Genomic DNA, 25,000 nt, shown 5'->3' with positions numbered 1-25,000 from the left:
ACATCTCTACCTCCCGAAGGCACCAGATGAGTGAGGGGTCAGTCTGCATTTTTCGTCAAGCCACTGTCAATGTGAGAGAACTCGTGTCCACCTTATAAGCCTATACTTGCATAAACCACAAGTGAAGATAAACAATCTTTGGACAACACCCACCAGTGGGACTCGAACCCAGAAAGCACAACTACCTTCCAGTAGCTGGCATAACTAGTATGCTTTAACCCACTACGCCATCAGACCTTACAAAAGAAGTAGATAGTTCGAGATATATATCTCAAACATCTCTACCTCCCGAAGGCACCAGATGAGTGAGGGGTCAGTCTGCATTTTTCGTCAAGCCACTGTCAATGTGAGAGAACTCGTGTCCAGCTTATAAGCTTATCTACTTCTTTTGTAAGGTCTGATGGCGTAGTGGGTTAAAGCATACTAGTTATGCCAGCTACTGGAAGGTAGTTGTGCTTTCTGGGTTCGAGTCCCACTGGTGGGTGTTGTCCAAAGATTGTTTATCTTCACTTGTGGTTTATGCAAGTATAGGCTTATAAGCTGGACACGAGTTCTCTCACATTGACAGTGGCTTGACGAAAAATGCAGACTGACCCCTCACTCATCTGGTGCCTTCGGGAGGTAGAGATGTTTGAGATATATATCTCGAACTATCTACTTCTTTTGTAAGGTCTGATGGCGTAGTGGGTTAAAGCATACTAGTTATGCCAGCTACTGGAAGGTAGTTGTGCTTTCTGGGTTCGAGTCCCACTGGTGGGTGTTGTCCAAAGATTGTTTATCTTCACTTGTGGTTTATGCAAGTATAGGCTTATAAGCTGGACACGAGTTCTCTCACATTGACAGTGGCTTGACGAAAAATGCAGACTGACCCCTCACTCATCTGGTGCCTTCGGGAGGTAGAGATGTTTGAGATATATATCTCGAACTATCTACTTCTTTTGTAAGGTCTGATGGCGTAGTGGGTTAAAGCATACTAGTTATGCCAGCTACTGGAAGGTAGTTGTGCTTTCTGGGTTCGAGTCCCACTGGTGGGTGTTGTCCAAAGATTGTATATATATATATATATATATATATATATATATATATATATATATATATATATATATATATATATATATATATATATGACTAACGTCCGTCTGATCGCCATAATCCATCCAATGCGATCGTGATCGGGCGATTAAGGCGTCCTGTACATACCAGTTGCGTTGCTCCTGGGAGTATGGGTTCGAGTCACTTCTGGGGTGTGAGTTTTCAGTTGCATATAGTCCTGGGGACCATTCAGGCTTGTTTGCATATATATATATATATATATATATATATATATATATATATATATATATATATATATATATATATATATATATATATATATGTCGTACCTAGTAGCCAGAATGCACTTCTAGGCCTACTATGCAAGGCCCGATTTGCCTAATAAGCCAAGTTTTCCTGAATTAATATATTTTCTCTAATTTTTTTCTTATGAAATGATAGAGCTACAAATTTCATTATGTATGAGGTCAATTTTTTTTTATTGGAGTTAAAATTAACGTAGTTATATGACCGAACATAACCAACCCTACCTAACCTAACCTAACCTATCTTTATAGGTTAGGTTAGGTAGCCGAAAAAGTTATGTTAGGTTAGGTTAGGTAGGTTAGGTAGTCGGAAAATAATTAATTCATGAAAACTTGGCTTATTAGGCAAATCGGGCCTTGCATAGTAGGCCTAGAAGTGCATTCTGGCTACTAGGTACGACATATATATATATATATATATATATATATATATATATATATATATATATGTCGTACCTAGTAGCCAGAACTCACTTCTCAGCCTACTATGCAAGGCCAAATTTGCCTCATAAGCCAAGTTTTCATGAATTAATTGTTTTTCGACTACCTAACCTACCTAACCTAACCTAACCTAACTTTTTCGGCTACCTAACCTAACCTAACCTATAAAGATAGGTTAGGTTAGGTTAGGTAGGGTTGGTTAGGTTCGGTCATATATCTACGTTAATTTTAACTCCAATAAAAAAAAATTGACCTCATACATAATGAAATGGGTAGCTTTATCATTTCATAAGAAAAAAATTAGAGAAAATATATTAATTCAGGAAAACTTGGCTTATTAGGCAAATTTGGCCTTGCATAGTAGGCTGAGAAGTGCGTTCTGGCTACTAGGTACGACATATATATATATATATATATATATATATATATATATATATATATATATATATATGTCGTACCTAATAGCCAGAACGCACTTCTCAGCCTACTATGCAAGGCCCGATTTGCCTAATAAGCCAAGTTTTCTTGAATTAATATATTTCTTCTAATTTTTTTCTTATGAAATGATAAAGCTACCCATTTCATTATGTATGTGGTCAATTTTTTGTTATTAGAGTTAAAATTAACGTAGATATATGACCGAACCTAACCAACCCTACCTAACCTAACCTAACCTATCTCTATCGGTTAGGTTAGGTTAGGTAGCAGAAAAAGTTAGGTTAGGTTAGGTTAGGTAGGTTAGGTAGTCGAAAAAACATTAGTTCATGAAAACTTGGCTTATTAGGCAAATTGGGCCATGCATAGTTGGCTGAGAAGTGCGTTCTGGCTATTAGGTACGACATATATATATATATATATATATATATATATATATATATATATATATATATATATATATATATATATATATAATATATATATATATATGTCGTACCTAGTAGCCAGAACGCAATTCTCAGCCTACTATGCAAGGCCCGATTTGCCTAATAAGCCAAGTTTTCCTGAATTAATATATTTTCTCTATTTTTTTTCTTATGAAATGATAAAGCTACCCATTTCATTATGTATGAGGTCAATTTTCTTTTATTAGAGTTAAAATTAACGTAGATATATGACCGAACCTAACCAACCCTACCTAACCTAACCTAACCTATCTTTATAGGTTAGGTTGGGTTAGGTAGCAGAAAAAGTTAGGTTAGGTTAGGTTAGGTAGGTTAGGTAGTCGAAAAAACATTAATTCATGAAAACTTGGCTTATTAGGCAAATCGGGCCTTGCGTAGTAGGCCAAGAAGTGAGTTCTGGCTATTAGGTACGACATATATATATATATATATATATATATATATATATGTCGTACCTAGTAGCCAGAACGCTCTTCTTAGCCTACTATGCAAGGCCCGATTTGCCTATTAAGCCAAGTTTTCCTGAATTAATATAATTTCTTTAATTTCTTTCTTATGAAATGATAAAGCTACCCATTTCATTATGTATGAGGTCAATTTTTTTTTATTGGAGTTAAAATTAACGTAGATATATGACCGAACCTAACCAACCCTACCTAACCTAACCTAACCTATCTTTATAGGTTATGTTAGGTTAGGTATCTGAAAAAATTAGGTTAGGTAGGTTAGGTAGTCGAAACACAATTAATTCATGAAAACTTGGCTTATTAGGCAAATCGGGCCTTGCATAGTAGGCCGAGAAGTGCGTTCTGGCTACTAGGTACGACATATATATATATATATATATATATATATATATATATATATATATATATATATATGTCGTACCTAATAGCCAGAACGCACTTCTCAGCCTACTATTCAAGGCCCGATTTGCCTAATAAGCCAAGTTTTCATGAATTAATGTTTTTTCGTCTACCTAACCTACCTAACCTAACCTAACCTAGCTTTTTTTGGCTACCTAACCTAACCTTACCTATAAATATAGGTTAGGTTAGGTTAGGTAGGATTGGTTAGGTTCGGTCATATATCTACGTTAATTTTAACTCCAATAAAAAAAAATTGACCTCATACATAGAGAAAAGGGTTGCTTTATCATTTCATAAGAAAAAATTATAGTAAATATATTAATTCAGGAAAACTTGGCTTATTAGGCAAATCTGGCCTTGAATAGTAGGCTGAGAAGTGAGTTCTGGCTACTAGGTACGACATATATATATATATATATATATATATATATATATATATATATATATATATATATATATATATATATATATATATATATATATGTCGTACCTAGTAGCCAGAACGCACTTCTCAGCCTACTATGCAAGGCCAAATTTGCCTAATAAGCCAAGTTTTCCTGAATTAATATATTTTCTCTAATTTTTTTCTTATGAAATGATAAAGCTACCCATTTCATTATGTATGAGGTCAATTTTTTTTTATTGGAGTTAAAATTAACGTAGATATATGACCGAACCTAACCAACCCTACCTAACCTAACCTAACCTATCTTTATAGGTTAGGTTAGGTTAGGTAACCGAAAAAGTTGGGTTAGGTTAGGTTAGGTAGGTTAGGTACTCGAAAAACAATTAATTCATGAAAACTTGGCTTATTAGGCAAATTTGGCCTTGCATAGTAGGCTGAGAAGTGCATTCTGGCTACTAGGTACGACATATATATATATATATATATATATATATATATATATATATATATATATATATATATATATGTCGTACCTAGTAGCCAGAACGCACTTCTGAGCCTACTTTGCAAGGCTCGATTTGCCTAATAAGCCAAGTTTTCATGAATTAATGTTTTTTAGACTACCTAACCTACCTAACCTAACCTAACCTAACTTTTTCAGCTACCTAACCTAACCGAATCTATAAAGATAGGTTAGGTTAGGTTAGGTAGGGTTAGGTAGGGTTGGTTAGGTTCGGTCATATATCTACGTTAAAATTAACTCCAATAAAAAAAAATTGACCTAATGCATAATGAAATGGGTAGCTTTATCATTTCATAAGAAAAAAATTAAGAAAATATATTAATTCAGGAAAACTTGGCTTATTAGGCAAATCGGGCCTTGCATAGTAGGCTGAGAAGTGCGTTCTGGCTACTAGGTACGACATATATATATATATATATATATATATATATATATATATATATATATATATATATATATATATATATATATATATATATATATATATATATATATATATATTAAGCATCCTTCAGTCTAAAGACTATGGAGTTGCGCCCTGACAGGGAACAAAGCCTGGGTAGGTAGATATGGAGGAGAAGCTGTTACCCATGCAGCAGGTATCCCTTCTCCACATTGCTCAAATTATCCAATAGAAAGGCAAATGCCAATACACATGGTACCAGCAACGTCGCAGGAGCTGCCAGAACGAGGTTGATGTCAACAACGAACTGCCTTAGGGGCTCCAACTCTTGATTTTTCCTCGAGGTTGACTCCTGAAGCCTTTCCCAAAAAAGGGGTATGACCGCAAGGCAGCGGAGGTTTAAAATCAGGGTTTTCCTTCCCCTAGATGGGCTGCCTTCCCAGGCTATCGAGTCCCATCTACCCGGAGCAGCTGGTTTTAAGGCGCCAGAGGCACGCCCTCGCCCCTTCTCCTGTCGGTAAAAGCAGTTCCGCCGGACTTAAAGACTAAGCCACCCGTGCAGGCCAGGAGTTGGACTTGGTTGTCAGAGGCTATTGGAGACGCATGCCGTATAGGAGCATTTTATAGGTCATGGGAGCTCGTCCCCCATTACCATCCCCTGACTATGACAACCCCTTGGAACCAAATATATATATATATATATATATATATATATATATATATATATATATATATATATATATATATATATATATATATATATAGGGGTTATCTTGAGATGATTTCGAGGCTTTTAGTGTCCCCGCGGCCCAGTCCTTGACCAGGCCTCCACCCCCAGGAAACAGCCCGTGACAGCTGACTAACATCCAGGTACCTATTTTACTGCTAGGTAACAGGGGCATAGGGTGAAAGAAACTCTGCCCATTGTTTCTCGCCGGTGCCTGGGATCGAACCCGGGACCACAGGATCACAAGTCCAGTGTGCTGTCCGCTCGGCTGACCAGGTACCTCGGTTTAAGAATTTAATCCGTTCCTGGAGACAGCTTGTAACCCGAAAATTTGTAAACCAAAGCTAATTTCCCCATAAGAAATAATGGGAAATGAATTAATCCGTTCCTGACTACCCAAAAACTTCACTTCAAACTGAATTTCATACCTAATTCATCCAAATCTACACTACAAAAGTATGTTCAAGTTATTACTTACCCTTGCTGATGACTCCTGTTGGCGTATGGAAGATGGTGAGGAGGGGGGAGGAGGAGAGGTGTTACTGTTTGGAAGGGGAGTTCTCTTCCATTATAACATCAGGCAGTGAATATTTCTTTGGAGTGCACACTCTGGCATGTTTTGCCTGCATACGACTAGGTCCTGGTTGTTGCTCACTGCTTGATTTTCTCACTTTTCTCACAAGGAAAGGTTCCATTGAAGATTGTTTCCCGCCTTCTTTGCAACACTTGTCTGTAGTGAGGCATCACATTGTCATTAACACTTTACTAACAATAACAATATAAACAATACCTACAAAGGTATCATCTGGGAGGGGAAATCCTGCAAGAATCAAATAGAGAGAAGGATCTGGGGGTTGATATCACACCGAACCTGTCTCCAGAGGCCCACATCAAAAGAATATCATCAGCGGCATATGCTAGACTGGCCAACATAAGAACTGCCTTCAGAAACTTGTGTAAGGAATCTTTCAGAACCCTGTATACCACTTATGTAAGACCAATCCTGGAGTATGCAGCTCCAGCCTGGAGTCCATACCTAGTTAAACACAAGACAAAGTTAGAGAAGATTCAGCGGTATGCCACCAGGCTCGTCCCGGAACTGAGAGGATTGAGCTACGAGGAAAGGCTAAAGGAGCTGAACCTCACATCCCTGGAAAACAGCAGAGTAAGGGGAGACATGATAACCACCTACAAAATTCTCAGGGGAATTGACAGGGTGGACAAAGACAAACTCTTCAGCACGGGTGGGACACGAACAAGGGGACACAGGTGGAAACTTAGTACCCAGATGAGCCACAGAGACGTTAGAAAGAATTTTTTCAGTGTCAGAGTAGTTAATAAATGGAATGCATTAGGCAGTGATGTGGTGGAGGCTGACTCCATACACAGTTTCAAATGTAGATATGATAGAGCCCAGTAGGCTCAGGAATCTGTACACCAGTTGATTGACGGTTGAGAGGCGGGACCAAAGAGCCAAAGCTCAACCCCCGCAAGCACAATTAGATGAGTACAATTAGGTGAGTACTTTGGCGTACCCCGCGCGCCACCCCTCAACTGTGCGATTTGGGTCCCAGGGTGTCGCGGGAGCGCGCGTAAATTCTGAAAAGTGTATACTCTCTTCAACTTTGTCACCTTAATTCTCGTCCTACGAGATAAAATTTGGTATCATTGTGTTCGCAATAGAATTCTCTACAACACTAAATGCATATAAACTCCAAAAGCCCGGCTAATTACACGCAGCAAACAGAGAAAGTGCGAACGAGTTACGCAGGAGCCCACAAATGCGATAAAATGTTTTCACTATTTTCACTCTGGTCACCTCAATTTTCGTCCTAGGTCTTTCATTTTGGTCTCAATGGGTTCGCAATAGAATTCTCTAGAGGAACATTTGCATATAAAATAAAAAACCTGGTCACGCTCCAACCGCCGACGACTTGAAGACGGGCCACGCGTTAGCCACGATATTTAGCGCTGTGCGCCAAGGAGGGAGGAGTATTGCTGTGGGAGGGAGGGTGGTGGCGATGTCTTCTGACTGTGTGTGGCCACCTTTTATTGACTGCACTCACCATACCAGCTTAGTGGTTCGCTATGGTGAACACAAATGTAGATACGTATATATAACGTGTGTATAGAGGGTATAAACAGCGAGATGAGTAGGTTGGGAGCCGCCATTTTGGTGAGGGAGGGGTGTCGTCTGCAGGACTTACCAAGTTGTTTACTGATGACCACGATGGTCTTTGGGCACCATACCAGTTTACTTGTACAAGTATGGTGAATAAAACAGGTAGATATTTATATATAATGTGTGTGTATATAGCGTAATAACACCACCAACAGTATTGTTGTAGGAGAAATATTAGTGCGTCTGGCCTTGAGGGCGGCAGCCACCAGCTGACTGTGTGAGGTCACACGTCTTTGTGCCTTTACTCACCATACAAGCTTAGATGTACAGTTATGGTGAACAAAACATGCAGATACTTATATATAACCTGTGTATGTAGTGTAATAACCAACAAAGTATTTGTTCACTGTTTGATGAATATAATTGATTCAACAATATGCACACCATATTTTTGAGTACAGTGATGATTCACTCATTTTATTATATAAATATATCACATTACACACTATTGAATAATATTACAGCAAAAAAACTACGAAAAATCAATCACAGACAATGAAATAATTAGGTAATTATCTCTTTGTGGCAACTCCGGCCTGACAGCTGGCGATCAACAGACTGCCTGGGACGAATGCTGAGTCAGCGCCTATTTTTTGCCAGAATTCCCCGCCCTATAGCGGGCAATATATGCCACTTAGGATTTTTTTATTATTTTTCCCGTGATCAGTGAACACAAATAAACAGGTTTGGAAGAAAAAATAATTTTTTTTTTTTTTTTTTGGTATGCGCCTGTGGGTGTCAAGCGGTATATAGCTATGCGCCATTTAAGGGTTAAAGTGGATGACGCAATGCTGCGTCATCCCCAGCATTACCGACAGTAAACGGTTGACGCAATGCTGCGTCATGCCCGGGCGAAAGTGTTAAAAAGATCAATGCAACGGCCTACTACAGCATTATATGGGTGATTCTTTTCAGCAAAACTTTGCAGTCCTTCCTATACTGCACACATTTTCTTAATTTATGAGGAAGGAATGTTTTTGCAAAGTCTGTGTATATTACATCTGCATTTTGCTTTTCTTCTAGAGCTTCTGTGATTTTGTCATAGTGGTTGAGTAACTGTGACAGACAGGATCTTCCCGCTCTAAATCCTTGTTGTCCTGGGTTGTGTAACTCCTTATTTTCTATAAAACTAGAAATTTGATTCCTAATCACTCTTTCAAAAACTTTTATTATGTGTGATGTTAGTGCAACTGGCCTATAATTTTTTGCCAAGACTTTATTTCCCCCCCCCTTGTGCAAAGAAGGTATATCTGCAGATTTAAGTGCTGCTGGTATCTCCCCTGTATCTAGGCTCTTTCTCCATATTACGCTGAGTGCTCGTGCTACTGCATACCACCAGGTGGGATTGGGTGGTTATAAATAGGAGCTGCCTCGTATGGGCCAATAGGCCTTCTGCAGTTACCTTTGTTCTTATGTACTGGTACTTTACATTTCTTTTTGAATACTGAATTCCATGAGTCAGGCCCAGGAGCTGAGTGCATGGGCATAATGTCAATTTCTCTTTCAAAGTCTTCCGAGTTCGTGGTAATATCCGTTATATTATCTGCAGCTTCAATGTCATTCATAAAGAAGCTGTCTGGGTCATCAACTTTCATGTCGTTTATTGGTGTGTTAAACATACTGGCTTCTTAGAATTTCACTAATTTCTTTGTTGTCCTCTGTGTAAGTACCTTCAGTTGTAATTAAAGGTCCAATACTGGTGGAGGTTTTTGATTTTGATTTTGCATATGTGAAAAAATATTTTGGATTTTTCTTTATCTCTTGTATAGCTTTCTGTTCCAATTCCATTTCCTCAACCTTGTATGATCGCTTAAACATTTGTTCTATTACTTCGAGATCCCTGTTTAGGTTTATTGTCCTTGCTTGTGATAGTCGTGTCTGCCTAAGCATTTCCGTTATTTTTTTCCTTCTCCTGTACAGTCGTCTGAGTTCTATTTCTAGAGTGGTCCTCTTTCTGACCCTCCTCACAGGCACGTGCTTCAGGCAGACCTTGTATGCTTCAGCTGTCAGTTGAGCTATTTCCTGTGTGGGAGTTTTGTCGCTTAAGACCGTCTCCCATTGAATGGTTGCAAGGCCTACATTTATTTTTTCCCAGTCGATCCTCTTATTGTTGAAACTGAATTGATTGTAAATAGTGCAATACAAACAATAACAGTATGGTGGAAGGAGCAATGTTGGCGAGAAAGATGTTGGAGGAGTGAGGGAGAGACTGGATGTTGGAGGAGTGAGGGTGTGGCAGCTGACACTCGCGGAGTTCTGAGTGTGTTGATGGTGAATGTATATAGTGTGTGATAGTGTATAGTGTGTAAATAGACTGTATATATATATATATACATAAATTAGTATTATACAATGGAAATATGTGCCGGATATGTGTACACATGTGTCATGCACGTAACACAGTGTCTTCAGACAGTACGGATGTTCTACTGCCAAAATATAGTGTACGTGTTCATTATACATAGGATTGGCACGTAAAAGCACATAAAATGCATTTGGAACTGTGCGCAGAAAATGAACATAAATATGTTCGCGGCAACTCGCACATCCTGCCCCGAGCACCCTACTGGCCCCGGAAGCGTATGCCACGGTAGACCAGGGAATAATGACGTCACGCACGAACTTACGGACCCCACAGCAGCTAAAGTACTTAGAATTTCGACCTTCTGTTACTATGCCTTTACTCAGGGAAGGGTTTTTTGACACTTTAAAACAGAAAATAATTTTTTCCAGAGATTTTATTTCCTGTGCACTGGGGGGGGGGGGAGGTGTCATATTTGGAGGCCGCGCAGTTAAGGGGTTAAGCTACACCACACGCCATGGGAAAAATTCCCACATCACACACAAATTCTTTAACACAGCAAATAGTAAAATATTTATGTTCTTGTGTTAAATTATAAATTAAATTAAATAAGTAAGCCCATTACGCTAGAAAACGCGTATCAGCAAATGTTTGTCCTGTGACCTAAAAATCCAGCGCTGAATGTAATGTAACTGGCATTTTCTGGGCGACCCCCGGAGGCTCCCTGAACTATCCAAACTGATATCTGCAATATTAGTTTGGGGTCATCAGTCACAGGAGTTCTTATGCCTACTGGAAAGCACAAGTCAGAACCTGGTCCCCTCAGAGAGGTGCAGGGAGCAATGGCCTATGAGCACTTTACATTTAAAGTATGTCATAATTCCCATCGGCTGGGAAAGGACCCAGAAAGGTAGCAAATCAAAACAGACCACTGTCTGGTTAACCTGTGTAATCTACCTCCCAAAAGATCAAAATAACTCCCCCCTAGAAAGAAATCAAACAAGCAACTCTAGGGGTTGCTTGGGGTTGGTCCAACTGGGCTGTGGTGGGTATGTGGGCCTGCGGGCCGCTCCAAGCAACAGCCTGGTGGACCAAACTCTCACAAGTCAAGCCTGGCCTCGGGCCGGGCTTGGGGAGTAGAAGAACTCCCAGAACCCCATCAACCAGATATCAACCAGGGGTTGCTTGTTTGGTTTAACAAGCAGTAGGGGCGGCTGACAGCTGTGTAATGAGCTGTGCTCCGACCATTACTTCTCCCCTCTCCCCTTTCTCCCCTTCCCCTTGCTGGTTCATTCTTTCCCCTCCCTCCATTGCCTCATTCCCCTTTTCTCTTTCCCTTCCTGTGTTGTCGAGCCGGCCTCACCAGTCATAAAACTCGCCAAGTGTCGGTAGGCAAGGTAAGGTAAGGTAATTATCAAAGGAAGGCACCAAACCGGGAAGGCTATGTAGCACCATCAAAGTGTGAAATAATCAGAGGGCGCTAAGTATCACCAAAAATGCCAATACGAGAACAAAAACGCATAAGGCGAGCGATGTCAAAAGTATCAGATTTACCTAGAATTCTATCGAGGGACAAGTGACCGCGAGGGACGGTCGGAAAGCAAGACACACGCTCGTCCTGGAAGTCAGGACATTCAACAAGGATATGCACAACTGTAAGAGGGACAACGCAATTTGGACAATAAGGAGCAGGGTGGCGCTCCATTAAGTGACCGTGGGTTAAGCGAGTATGGCCAATCCACAGCCTTGCCAAAGCAGTTTCCCACCGCCGGTTACGGTGGTATGAGGAAGACCGTGGGGACACACTACGTTTGAGAGTACGCAGCTTGTTATTAACTACAGAGGACCAACAACCCTGCCAACGGGCAAGGATGGAGGAATGAATAACAGGATAAAAGTTAGAATAAGGAATACCTTTACGGGAGATGGGACAAGAACGGATAGCTTCCCTAGCGGCAACATCCGCACACTCATTTAAAGAAACACCAATATAGCTGGGAACCCAGTGAAACTCTACTAATTTAAATTTACTAGAAATAAGAAACAGCCAATGTTGAATCTCGATGACCACCGGATGGACAGGATTAAAGGACCCTGAAGCCATGAGGGCACTACGAGAGTCAACAACAACCACAAAGGAGGAATGACAATGAAAAAGCAAGAGACAGAGAGCATAGAGAATAGCATAAAGTTCTGCTGTGAAGACGCTAGCCTCCGAAGGGAGGCGACACATACAAGTGCGGTCAGGAAAAACAACAGAGTAGCCCACACCGTCTTCAGACTTAGACCCATCGGTGGAGATGGAAATAGAGGGGGAGTGCGAAGAAAAGTGCTCAAGGAAGAGGCGTTTCAGAATCGTAGGAGAGGTAACGGCTTTAGTGATACGAGTTAAGGATGTACAAACCTTGGGAAGGGGGACTCTCCACAGAGGCAAGGAAGGAACAATACGAGAAGAAACAGTAGAAATATGAACAGAAAGAGAATCCTGAGAGCGAGATAACCGAACAGAAAGAGGGAGACAATGAAGAGGAACAGGAGCTACGGTAGGCAAGGGACACTGTCCGTCCGTCGCAGGCCATATGTCCCCTTCTTTCAATCCTCCTAATCCTCTCCAACCCCCCAACCCCCCAATCGTTTGCCCACTTCCGCCTGTCTTCACTTGCCAGTGACGAATTTGAGAGGCAATAAACTCAGTCTCAGCCAGTGTCTTAGACCTCCGGCGCCGGGTTTCTTGGTATTTAGCGTGAGAACAAGAGAGGTTTCTGTCAAGAGAAACAGACCCTTATGGACTAGCCTAGCCGGAGCTTGATTGGTTGAAAGCCAGGGAGGCCTAGGAGGTGGGGGTTGGATGCAGGACCAAGTCTAGAGCTGGACTTTGAATTCATTGGCTCTAGACTTTGAGAGGCGAGGTTTATTGGGGCTAAGGAACTTAGAGTAAGTGGAGCTTGTTTTCCACTGGTAAGCTTATTAAGAAAATATTAGTCAGTGTGTCTTTGGGTTGACTTGGGGCAGGTCCGGGGATCTGGAGAACGGCCATTCAACATCTGTGGCCGGGACTGCAGTTAAGGTACTGTGCACTTGAGTATTCATGTCAGTGTTTCAGACCATTTGCCTCTTAGGGATATTTAGAGTTGGATATATTTCAATTTGATTTCAATAAACGTGTCATTTCTTAAATAAAGTTCTTATTAATGTAATTTGTTGTTTAGTTATCTGTTCCCCCCTTTTATTAATGCTGAGTCATTTTAATATGTGGCTTTTATGTGCTGTAATATAAATCTCCCCGTGTTCTCCATTTCAGGGATATTAATGTTGCCTTTGAATCCTCAATACGTAAAGTAAAGATTTCGATATAATTACTCCCCAAGCAATATTACCAAGATTCCTATGCCCTCCGAGTTCATGATTATTGATTTCTGTCCTTCCTGGAGGATCAGTAATCTGGACACATTCAGGTATCAGGAAGGTGGAGACAATGTACATTTACATTTTATTCATTATTTAAAATTAATAACCCCTTTTATGTTTGCTACTTCCCCCCCCCCCATTAAATATTTCAGTTTAACCCTTTAAGTGTACAACCCGCCTGCAGGCACACGTCTGGGGTGCGCTACGCGCCTCTGGGTATTTGTATTTTTCACGTTTCATTCAAAACTCCCGCGGCTACATGGGGTTCACATCAGCTTCCTCAGGGCTCTTGTAAACAGACGCCATCTTTAAAAAAAATCGTTGTCCACATTCCCGGGTGTGAGAGCCTCAGTAGTGAGTGAGCAACCAAGTGCACGCAGCTTGAGCTCACAGCACTGCTGTTCAGATTGTGACCACAGCATCGCCTAATAATGTCAAAATATATGTATAACTTGTATTATTTAGCCATGATAATATTACAGAAGAGCCTGAGTGTGGTAATGACTGTGGACAATGTTCAAATATTAGTGATTCAATGCTGTTCACGATGTTCACAGCGCTAGCCACAGCACCACAGCATTATTTCGTCCATCTAGGAATCTTCAAACGACTTTTTAGGTTCCTTTACAAAATAAACTTGTGGTCAATTATGTATTTACAGGATTTAGTGACCAGTATTGTGATAACAGCAGGATTGTGTTGATAATAAGCACTGTGCGTAGTATTGTGGAGGAGTAATTGTGGTAAGGGAGCGAGGAAGAGAATCGAGGTAGCCTCACTGTGTGGCAGCCACTCTTGTTTTGCTCATCATACTAGCTTAGTGGTTCGCTATGGTGAACACATTTGTACATGGGTATATACAATATGTGTATATAGTGTAGTAACAGCAACAGGAGTATGTTGGGAGGAGCTATTTTGGTGAGGGAGGTGACGTAATCGTAGCGTCGTCTGCTGGCTGCTGTGTGAGTTCTCATGCAGTGTATGGTGGCCACTGTAAAGTTTGGACACAATACTGGCTTACTTGCGTAGTTCTGGTGAATAAAACATGTAGAAAGGTATACATAACATGTGTAAATAGTGTAATACAAACAATAACAGTATGGTGGGAGGAACAATGTTGGCAAGTAAGATGTTGGAGGAGTAAGGGTGTGGCAGCTGACACTCACGGAGTTCTGAGTGTGTTCATGGTGAATGCATATAATGTATAGTGTGTAAATAGACTGTATATATACATAAATTAGCATAATACAATGGAAGTATGTGTCGGATATGTGTACACGTGTCATGCACGTAACACAGTGTCTTCGGACAGTACGGATGTTCTACTGCCATAATATAGTGTACGTGTTCATTATACATAGGATTGGCATGTAAAAGCATATAAAATATATTTGGAACTGTGCGCAAAAAATGAACAAAAATATATCCACGGCAACTCGCGCATCCTGCCCCAAGTGCCCTACCGGCCCCGGGGGCGTATGCCACGGGCGACCAGGGAATGATGACGTCACGCACGAACATACGAACCTCATAGCAGCTAAAGTACTGTACTTACATTTTCGACCTTTTGTTACTATACCCTTACTCAGGGAAGGGTTTTTGACACTTTAAAAACATAAAATAATTTTTTCCAGAGATTTTATTTCCTGCGCACTGGGGGGTTGTCATATTTGGAGGCCACACAGTTAAGGGGTGAATATTAGCTGGTAGTTCAGTGAGGGTCACAGTACTCACCTATTTGTACTCACCTATTTGTGCTTGTGGAGGAGCTCTGGCTCTTTGGTCCTGCCTCTCAACTGTCAATCAACTGGTGTACAGATTCCTGAGCCTACTGGGCTCTGTCATATCTACATTTAAAACTGTGTATGGAGTCTGCCTCCACCACATCACTGCCTAATGAATTCCACTTGTTAACTACTCTGACACTGAAAAAGTTCTTTCTAACATCCCTGTGGCTCATTTGGGTACTCAATATCAACCTGTGGCGCCTTGTTCGCGTACCTCCCTTGTTAAACAGTTTGCCTTTATCTACCCTGTCAATTCCTCTGAGAATTTTGTAGGTAGTGATCATGTCGCCCTTACTCTTCTGTCTTCCAGTGTCGTGAGGTGCATTTCCTGCAGCCTTTCCCCGTAACTCATGCCTCTTAACTCTGGGACTAGCCTAGTGGCATACCTCTGAACTTTTTCAAGCTTCGCCTTGTGCTTGACAAGGTATGGGCTCCATGCTGGGGCCGCATACTCCAGGATTGGTCTTACATATGTAGTATAAAAGGTTCTGAATGATTCCTTACACAGGTTCTTGAAGGCAGTTCTGATATTAGCCAGCCTCGCATACGCCGCAGATTTTATTCTTTTGATGTGGGCTTCAGGAGACAGGTTTGGTGTGATATCAACTCCTAGAACTTTCTCTCTGTCCGTTTCATGAAGGACTTCATCTTCCATTCTGTATCCTGTGTCTGGCCTCCTGTTTCCACGGCCTAGTTTCATTACCTTACATTTACTCGGTGATCTGGCAGCAGTATTAAGTTGGGATGTTAAGTGAGTAAAGAAAATAGCAGGTGGGGTTATTACAGCTGAGTGGACAGCGCTTCGGATTCATAGTCCTGAGGTTCTGGGTTCAATCCCAGTGGAGGTGGAGACAAATGGGCCAAAAGTTTCTTTCACCCTGATGCCCCTATTCACCTAGCAGTAAATAGGTACCTGGGAGTTAGACACCTGCTATGGGCTGCTTCCTGGGGGGGGTGTCACAAAAAGGAGGCCTGGTCGAGGACTGGGCCGCAGGGACACTAAGCCCTGAAATCATCTCAGATAACCTCAAGATACACTTACACTCGTTAGCCCCCCCCCCCCCCATTTCCTCTCAGCTCACTGGAGCCGGCAGCCCACCACTCCAGTTCTTGAACTTTGAAAAACTGCCGATGGGAGGGAGGGAGAGAGGGTGTCTGGGAGCCTCCGGGGCTCACCCAGAAAATGGCATTTTCAATACATTCAATGCTAGTTTTCTGTGGGGAAGCCCTGTTGGCTTCTTGAAGCTAACTACCCAAAGATAAGTAAAAAGAGGGACTTACCTAGGAGGCGGCAGCATCGCAGGTCTCAAGGCGAAGAAGGGACAGACAGCTGTGACGGGTGCCCCAAAGCCTCACACAGCTGGAAAGGAACCAGAACATTCACTAGATACCTGGCGGCCAGGACCCTGTTCGATCTTCAAAACCCCCATGCCTGAATGTCTACCCAAGACATGTTTCCAAAAACTGCTGGGAGAGCAGCATACTTCCTAACATCATGGGCATGAGGGCAAACCGCAAGCTGGCTGGATCTGATGACACTGCAGACAATCTGAGACACATGAGCCCTGGAACAGGGAACCAAGGAAACCAGATCCACCCAAAGAGCGTCCACCGTCACAGAACCAGTGGCCCGCAGGTATTGGCATAAAGCTGCCACCGAACACAACACATGATGCACCCTCCGCCTAACCAAGCCTCCACCACCATCGAACTCTTCTGAAACACAGCCTTTGCATTCTTCGCCAGAAAAGGAGAAGGCTACAAACAAACAAAACGACCACCTGGACCAAACTTACAACCCCTACATTGGAGGAGAGCATGAAGCTCTTAAACCCAATCCCCCAGAAGCCAAGGTTAACAAAAAATAAGGCCTTCCAAAAGCAATTCCTAACCAAAAGGGGCCACAAGAAAGTGAGGAGAAGAAAGAAAAGAAAGAACACAGTCTAAAGACCAAAAAAGATTAGGTTGGCGCATGAGCATGCCAAAGGTGAAAACCTTCAAAGAGAAAGAACCAGCGTTGAATGTAATGAAACGCCAGTTTCTGGGTGAGACCTGGAGGCTCCCCTGAGCTAACCGGGCTGATATGAATGTATTAGACCTTGACATCAGTCAATGCACATGGAGTTCTAAGCCTACCGGGAACCACGAGCCAGAACTTGGACTCCCCCTCAGAGAGGTATGACCTATAGAAAGCCCCATGTGATTGGAAGCATTCTATGTCTTCCATCGACCGGGTCAGGAACCCAGAAAGATAAGTGCCCCAAACAAACCCCTATTCTGGTTAAAATATTGCTAATGAAAGCTGAAATAGTGGACAGAAGTCAGCAAATGAAAACAAGCAAACAAGCATGATGTCACCATGTCACCGTGCCACTTCCGCTGTGCAACCAGCGGAAGGGGGAGACCCAGACCCCCTCGCTGGCTATCCACCCTGCAGTTCTGAGGCTGGATGTCAAAAACCGTGAAAAACACGCCAACCGAAGGAAGGGATGCTGGGGAGCCTCCGGGGTTTCACCCAGAAACTGGCGTTTCATTACATTCGATGCTGGTTTTCTGGGGAGCCTATTTGGTTCCCTGGAGCTACTTGCTCAAAGACAAAACAAGAGGGACTTACCCGGGAGGCAAGTCCTCCTCCTTCTTACCCGGGAGGTCAGCCCTCACTCCTCAACATGAAGTCGAGACAACTGGCTGCAATCGCCGACCCAATGCGACACAGACCCGACTAGGGCCAGGAACACTGACAGGTAGCGAGTGGTCAGGACCCTGTTCGACCTCCAAAAACCCCGTTCCCAAATGTCAGCCCATGACATGTTACCGAAGATGGCAGTCAGCGCAGCAAACTTATGAACGTCATGGGCACGAGAATAGACCGTAGGCTGGCTGGACCGAATAACCCTGTAGATGACCTGGGAGACCCGAACCCTGGAACAGGGAAGAAAGGAAACAGGGTCAACCCAAAGCGCGTCCCCAGCCATCAAGGCTATGGCACGCAGGTAACAGCTGAGAGCCACAACACATGATGCACTACCGACCTAACCAACTAAGCATCAACAACCCAAGGACCCCCTCCAGAAAGCAGTAGTCTCATTCTTCACCAGAAAAGAAGGAGATGGCTGCAAACGAACAAAGCGACTATGCCACGACAGGTGGTGAGTAAAATAAAACTTATGTAATGATGTGAAGGCAGTAGCACGCCAGGTTGCAATTCTTTTATCATGTTGTGGCACAGTCGACTAAGGCGCGTCTGGGATCATCCTGGACGTTGGTTCGAGCCCTCATCACGGCCCTTATGGATTTGTTCATTTCATATATCATGCTATTGTGATTTCTGTGTGTACTGAAGTACAAGCAAAGAGGTAGAATATCTGGTTGACAGAGCTCAGATGCATGGGGGGGAATTGTGTGAAAACCTGATTTGTATTTCGGAGAAGCTGCAGGATCCTCGTGAGGGCAGCAGCACTCCAGGTTGCAATTCTTTTACCATGTCGTGGTGCAGTCAACGAAGGCATGTCTGGGATCATCCCAGACGTAGGTTCGAACCATCATCACGGCCCTTGTCGATTTATTCAAGAAGCTTCATACGGTCGCTGGAAAGAAGACCGCATGTAGGAGACCTTCAAAGAAGACACCTGGTCACCCTATAAATGGGGATTCACACACATTAGAAAGACCAGACGCATAGTGCGGGGTAGTAAGGTGAACCAGCGAGGTACCTCAATGGCCCGATATGCTGGAAAAGGTGGAGCTCTGGAAAATTGCCCGGGTTCAGACACCGAGCAAGCAGTACTGAATCAAAGCTGAGCCAGGAAAATCACCCTCCCCCAATAGGATCCCAAGCAAGCTAGGATCTGGAGTAACAGCTGGACTGGGAAAAAGGTACAGAACCTCACCTTGACCAGTCCAGCCGAAAAGCATCTACCGCATTAGCCTCGCAGTCAGGGAATGGCGCCACATACAATGGGAGATGCCGAGACCACGCAGATACAAAGAGGTCCACCTCCTGGTGCCCAAAATGTCAAGCAAAGACAAGGGAAGGAAACAGCGTTGACCATCCACTCCATGACATGAGGAATAAAGAGCGACAGGCCGTCTGCCAGAACACTGGACACTCCCTTAATGTGAACAGCGCCGAGAGCTAAACCCCGAGAACTCAGCAGAAGAGGCACCCAAAGTGTCCCGCTCCTAAGAACCACGGATCGAAGGGACTTCCTGTGGTTGAGACAATGAACCATGGGGGGGAAGCAGTCCGAATAGTGCCGAATCACCGAGCCCCGAGGAAGCTGAATCCGACGCAGCACCTTGCCACGCTGCCGCAAACTCCCACACCGTGCAGTTAGCCAACGTAATGCAAGCAGACCATCAGGGAGCCAACACTAACCAGTTGTTGAGGCAAGCTGCCAACCAAGAAGACACTGGAAATTCAAAACGCACCCAATCAGTGAAAGAGGAACTGAACTCAAACAAAACCAGATCCCACTGAGGCATAAACCAAATCTTGCTGGAGGTACGAGCCAAGAGCCTCCTGAACCTCTGCAAGGGGAAGCCGAGAGAAAGAAAACCTCTGAAAAGACAAATCCGAGTAACCTTAGGGCACCCAGAAATGAACCTGGGAGGGGTGGAGAGCCCTACCTACTACATTTGCTGGCGGATAAGATGCACAATGTTAATTTCTTTTTTTTTTATAAAAAATGAGCCCGACAGCTAAAATGACCGTAGGCTTGAGAGCCGGACAAGCATACAGGGCAAGGTCACTAGGCACAAAACCGGTTCCCAAAATAAAATAATTATAACGAACCAATAATCAGTCTGAACACAAGACTGAGATAATAATATACAGAAGAACCATAGTCTCGAACACAAGACAAGACTAGTCGCCCCATGAACACAAGACTGGGTGACAGAACCACCACCCACAAGTCCTCAGGGAAATGGACAAGGTAGAAAAAGATTGATGAATCAATACGATTGTACACCCATAATGGGACACAGGTGGTAACTAAGTACCCAAAGGAGCCACAGAGACATAAAAAAGAACTTGTCCAGAAGCAAAGTAGTAAGGAAAGGGAATGCAGAAGGCAGGTGATGAGGTGAAGGCTGAAAATGTAGAAATGTAGAAATGCAGGAGCTCAAGAAGCTCAGGATTGTGTACACCAATAGAATGACTAGTAAGAGGCAGGCCCAAAGAGCCAAAACACAACCCTCACAAACACAACTGGAAGAGTACAATGAGGTAAGAACAAAGTTACCAAAACTACTGATGACACCTCGCCAGTAATGAGGGAAACACACACCAATTCATGTTCCTCCCCACCCCTGTCATTGGAGACATAACCTGAGACATGTCACAGAAGTGAATGAGTCAGAACAGTCATTCTGACTGTTGAGAACAAGAGTGCATTAACTAAATGAAAAATGACCCAAACAGCAGGAAAAGAATGATAAACTTTCAACTGCCCAGCCGCAATATGCAAAGAGAGGATAACAACAAACCACAGCAGTGGGATGGTGAACCATTGCTGGAGCGCCGCCCTGGCGGTCAGTCGCTGTAACTCAAACTATAGAGCAAAATTCTTGCCAAAAATACAGTATAAGCAACAAAACCGCTGATCTGAAAGGCAGGAAGAGAAGGGGGAACCCGTGACTGATGAACCCAAACTAAGATTGCACATGTCAGTCTGGATAGGTTTAGGGAGCCGACAGGGTTCCCACAGAAAATATCAGAACATCTCAAACGCGCCACACTATCTCAAGAATGTCAAAGAAGGCTATATAGAAAAATAGAAACAATCAAGCCAAAGTTGAAGGAATTGAATAAAATTCAGGAGAGGCAGAGAGAGAGCAAAAGTTCGTAAGTGAAATAGAGAGGACTCTAAAAATACTTTTCCTCTTATGCAAAACTAGAACAAAATAAGCATCCAATATTGGGTCCCTGTGCAATGGTGATGGAACTTTCACATATGACAACAAAAAAACAAGTGAAATACCAAGACTTCAGTATGACTCAGTCTTTGGTGAACCCTTGAACACATTCAAATCAAGCTACTGTCCAATCAGCTTGACATCACACATCTGCAAGCTCATGGAGACAATCCTAAGGGAATCATTCACCATCTTTCAGTGAACAATCTTGTAAAATCGATAAAACATGGGTTTGTTTAAAATAGATCCTGCCTTACAACCCTGCTCACATTTTTGGAAACAGTAACCAGTTACTCAGACAATGGACTTCTGGTTGATGTAATGTACATGGATTTTTGCTAAAGCCTTTGAGTGGTGCTAAATGGGAATGAATCTAACTGGAGAAATGTGGTAAGTGGAGGTACCAAAGAGGTCCATTTTGGGGCCAACCCCTTTTTGTCATATACAGTACTGTACATCAATGACACACATGAGAATATTACAAGCTACATCATCAAATTTGCAGATGATACAAAGATTTATGTTAAAGTGGGAAATGATGATAATGTTGAAGCCTTAGAGAGAGATCTGCAGGAACTCCACAAATAGTCAGATGACTGGTAAATGCTTTTTAATATTAACAAATGCAAGACCATGCATGTGGGGCATAACAACCCATGCCACAACTACCAAGTTAATAACATTGCATTACAACCAATTGATGAAGAAAAGGACCTTGGAGTCAAAATCTACCACTCTCTGAAAGTTGCACATAAGGTAGTCAAAAAAGCTAACCAAACACTTGGACTAATCAAGTGTATCTTTGACTTTAGGGAAAAGAAGGTAGTGATTCAATTGTATAAATCTCTAGTGCTCCCCATTTGGATTATAGCATGGAGACCTCATCTTCAGAAGGATATAGCTGCTCTGGAGAAAGTGAAACATGTTGCAACAAAAATAATTCCAATGCTAAATCACCTCACGAATCAGGAACGGTAGAGGACCACAGGGCTAACACCACTACAAACCAGGCATGACAGGGCGAATCGTATTGAAATATTTAAAATACTGTACTGAACAATTTGGAGGATGTTGATCTGGACAATTTTGTTAAAAGGTCAGATGTAACACAAACAATCAGCAACAGTTTCAAGCTTAACAAGCCACAATGTAGGACTGAGAACAGGAGATGCTTTTTCACCCACAGGGTTATGGAACTGCCTACCATGGAACCCATAGAACTGCCTACCCGCCATAGCCATAAAAAAACTGTTAATTTTTACAGTACAGCTGGAAAAGATCATCAAGGCAAAAAGGGGACCTTCAACAAGTCGCCAGCTTTCCGTCCTCAACAAGGCCACTAGTGTTAGTGACCCTCAGGTAAACATTGAAGATCAATGATCCAGAGGAATTCTTTGTGAATGCGATACCATTATCGTACCATGTATCAGATGTCACCTTAACCTGACTGGACTCTTAAGTACCCAAGGACAGCACGCCCTTGAACTCTGCACCAGGCCCGGACTCCTGGAATTCTTTAATCATTGAGAATTGCTAAAAACCACTATTACAGGCCCAAAATATCGTTTACAGATGAAGCTTATAGATACTGGTGTTATCCCTGATATACTAAAAACAACAGAGATCGTGCCACTTCACAAAGATGGTAGTAAAGCAAATGCAAAAATTCTAAACCAATAGCTCTAACACAACACATCATAAAAAGTTTGAAAGAGTGCTCAGAAGTAAAATAATAAAACACATGGAATCACAACGAACACTTGGATCACAAACAAATGGATCACAAGGAACACATGGATCACAAGGAACACATGGAACACAAGGAAAACATGGATCACAACGAACACATGGATTACAACAAACACATGGCTCACAAACACATGGAATCACAATGAACATATGGATCACAAACACATGGAATCACAACCTTGGACAATATGGGTTCAGAACAGGGCACGCCTGCCTCTTAAAAATTGCTGGACCACTGTGACATGACCTTAGATGCTATGGAAGACATGCAAAACACTGATGTAACATACTATACAGATATTTTGTAAAAGCTTTTGACAATGTGACCATGCACACAAAAGATGTTATTGGCAAAGTAGGGAGATGGATCTTTAACTTCCTAACGAATAAAGCCCAGAATGTAATAGTCAACCAAGGAAAGAGAATACTCATTAGTTTGCCATACTACCAGAAACTCACGCACTGTACTGTGTACCCGAAGGAGGGGGACCTGACCAATAATATTAGTTACAAAACCAGTGACCAGAAGGGTTCTGGTAGTAAAATTGGGTTCGTTCTCGACTCACAATCAAGAATTCTGGGTTCAAATCACAGGTTGAGAGAAATGGTTGGGTGCATTTCCAATCACCTAATGGACCTGTTCACTTAGCAGTAAATAGGTATCCCGAAGTTTGTCAGTTTGTTGTGGGGTTGTGCCCTCTGGGGGTCAGTAATTCATCCTCGTGGGTGGGGGGGGGGGGGGGGGAAGGGTCCCCAATATAAGCCTAACATGTATAAACACACGCTGGCTGCATGTCCCCCGGCACAATGAATTATTATTTATTATTAGATCTCCAACTCAGGGCCAAGAAGCCCATATTCACATTGAGCAACAGAAGAGTGAGGTGCCATGGAATCGAACCTTGAAAAAACAAAAGAGGAAACCAGGGAACAAACAGTCGGTAAAGGACTAGCCGACAGTCTTAAGACGTTGTGAAACTGGCATCAGAAGAAGTAGAACAGTGCTCTGTGCCAAACTCTGCCCAGAGGTAGAGTTTTGCCCCACAGGAAAATATTCAGGCCCCTGTGCAAGCTCTCAACAAACTGTTAAGCAAACCAGGGATAGTCCAACAACAGATGGAGATGACACTGCAGTTGGCAGGAAAAGGAAAGCCTACCAGGAATCCCAAATTAGACCAACCAAGTTCAAACCTTAGAGGAAACCACTTAGAACTTCCTCCAGTTCACCACAAATCCTGCCAGCTGGGAATGAACCAAATCCATGGGTTGCAGACATGCAGACTGGTTGGGACCCAAGCCAATCAGATCCCTGGGTTGCAGACATGCAAACTGGTAGGGGCCCAAACCAACCAGATCCCTGGATTGCAGCCATGCAGACTGGTTGGGACCCAAGCCAATCAGATCCCTGGGTTGCAGACATGCAGACTGGTTGGGACCCAAGCCAACCAGATCCCTGGGTTGCAGACATGCAAACTGGTAGGGGCCCAAACCAACCAGATCCCTGGATTGCAGCCATGCAGACTGGTTGGGGTCCAAGCCAACCAGATCCCTGGGTTGCAGACATGCAGACTTGTTGGGGTCCAAGCCAACCAATGTCAAGATAGGCCTACATACAAACTCACCAAACGTATTCAGATCACAATTACCCACACTAACCTGGTAAATATCCAGGAAGCCAGATTAACACTGAAAGGAAGAACCTTGAACCGGTAAGTAAAATGCTTAACAACAAACCCTAACCAGTCCCTGAACCTCAGATGAATAGTGATGTGCCAGTACACATCCCTCAGGTTCAGGGACACAGTCCAAGTTTCAAAGTGCAAAACCAGATGGATCTAAATAAACATGGTCATACAAACCGTCAGACAAGGAATGAAATTGTTCAATCCCAAGAGGTCAAGAATATTCAGTTGGTCTGTCAAATCCCAGTTGGGACCATGAACATCTGTAACACCCAGTGAAGAGAGGGTCAACTCGACCACTGACTCGTCAAAGCTGCAGGGAGGACACCTGACACAGGACCC

General features: G+C 42.8%; 1 long non-coding RNA gene across 1 annotated transcript in view; it reads right to left on the bottom strand.

Annotated features, from left to right (window-relative positions):
• LOC138360249 (uncharacterized) overlaps window positions 1-25,000 on the bottom strand; it is a 303,517-nt gene that overhangs the window by 9,196 nt on the left and 269,321 nt on the right. The window contains exon 2 of the long non-coding RNA XR_011226250.1: window positions 16,590-16,668. This is a non-coding gene — a long non-coding RNA (uncharacterized lncRNA). The remainder of the gene's footprint in view (window positions 1-16,589; window positions 16,669-25,000) is intronic.

The sequence above is a fragment of the Procambarus clarkii genome, unplaced genomic scaffold (genome assembly GCF_040958095.1).
Source record: "Procambarus clarkii isolate CNS0578487 unplaced genomic scaffold, FALCON_Pclarkii_2.0 HiC_scaffold_103, whole genome shotgun sequence".
NCBI lineage: Eukaryota > Metazoa > Arthropoda > Malacostraca > Decapoda > Cambaridae > Procambarus > Procambarus clarkii.
This window is presented reverse-complemented; position numbering and strand designations above follow the sequence as displayed.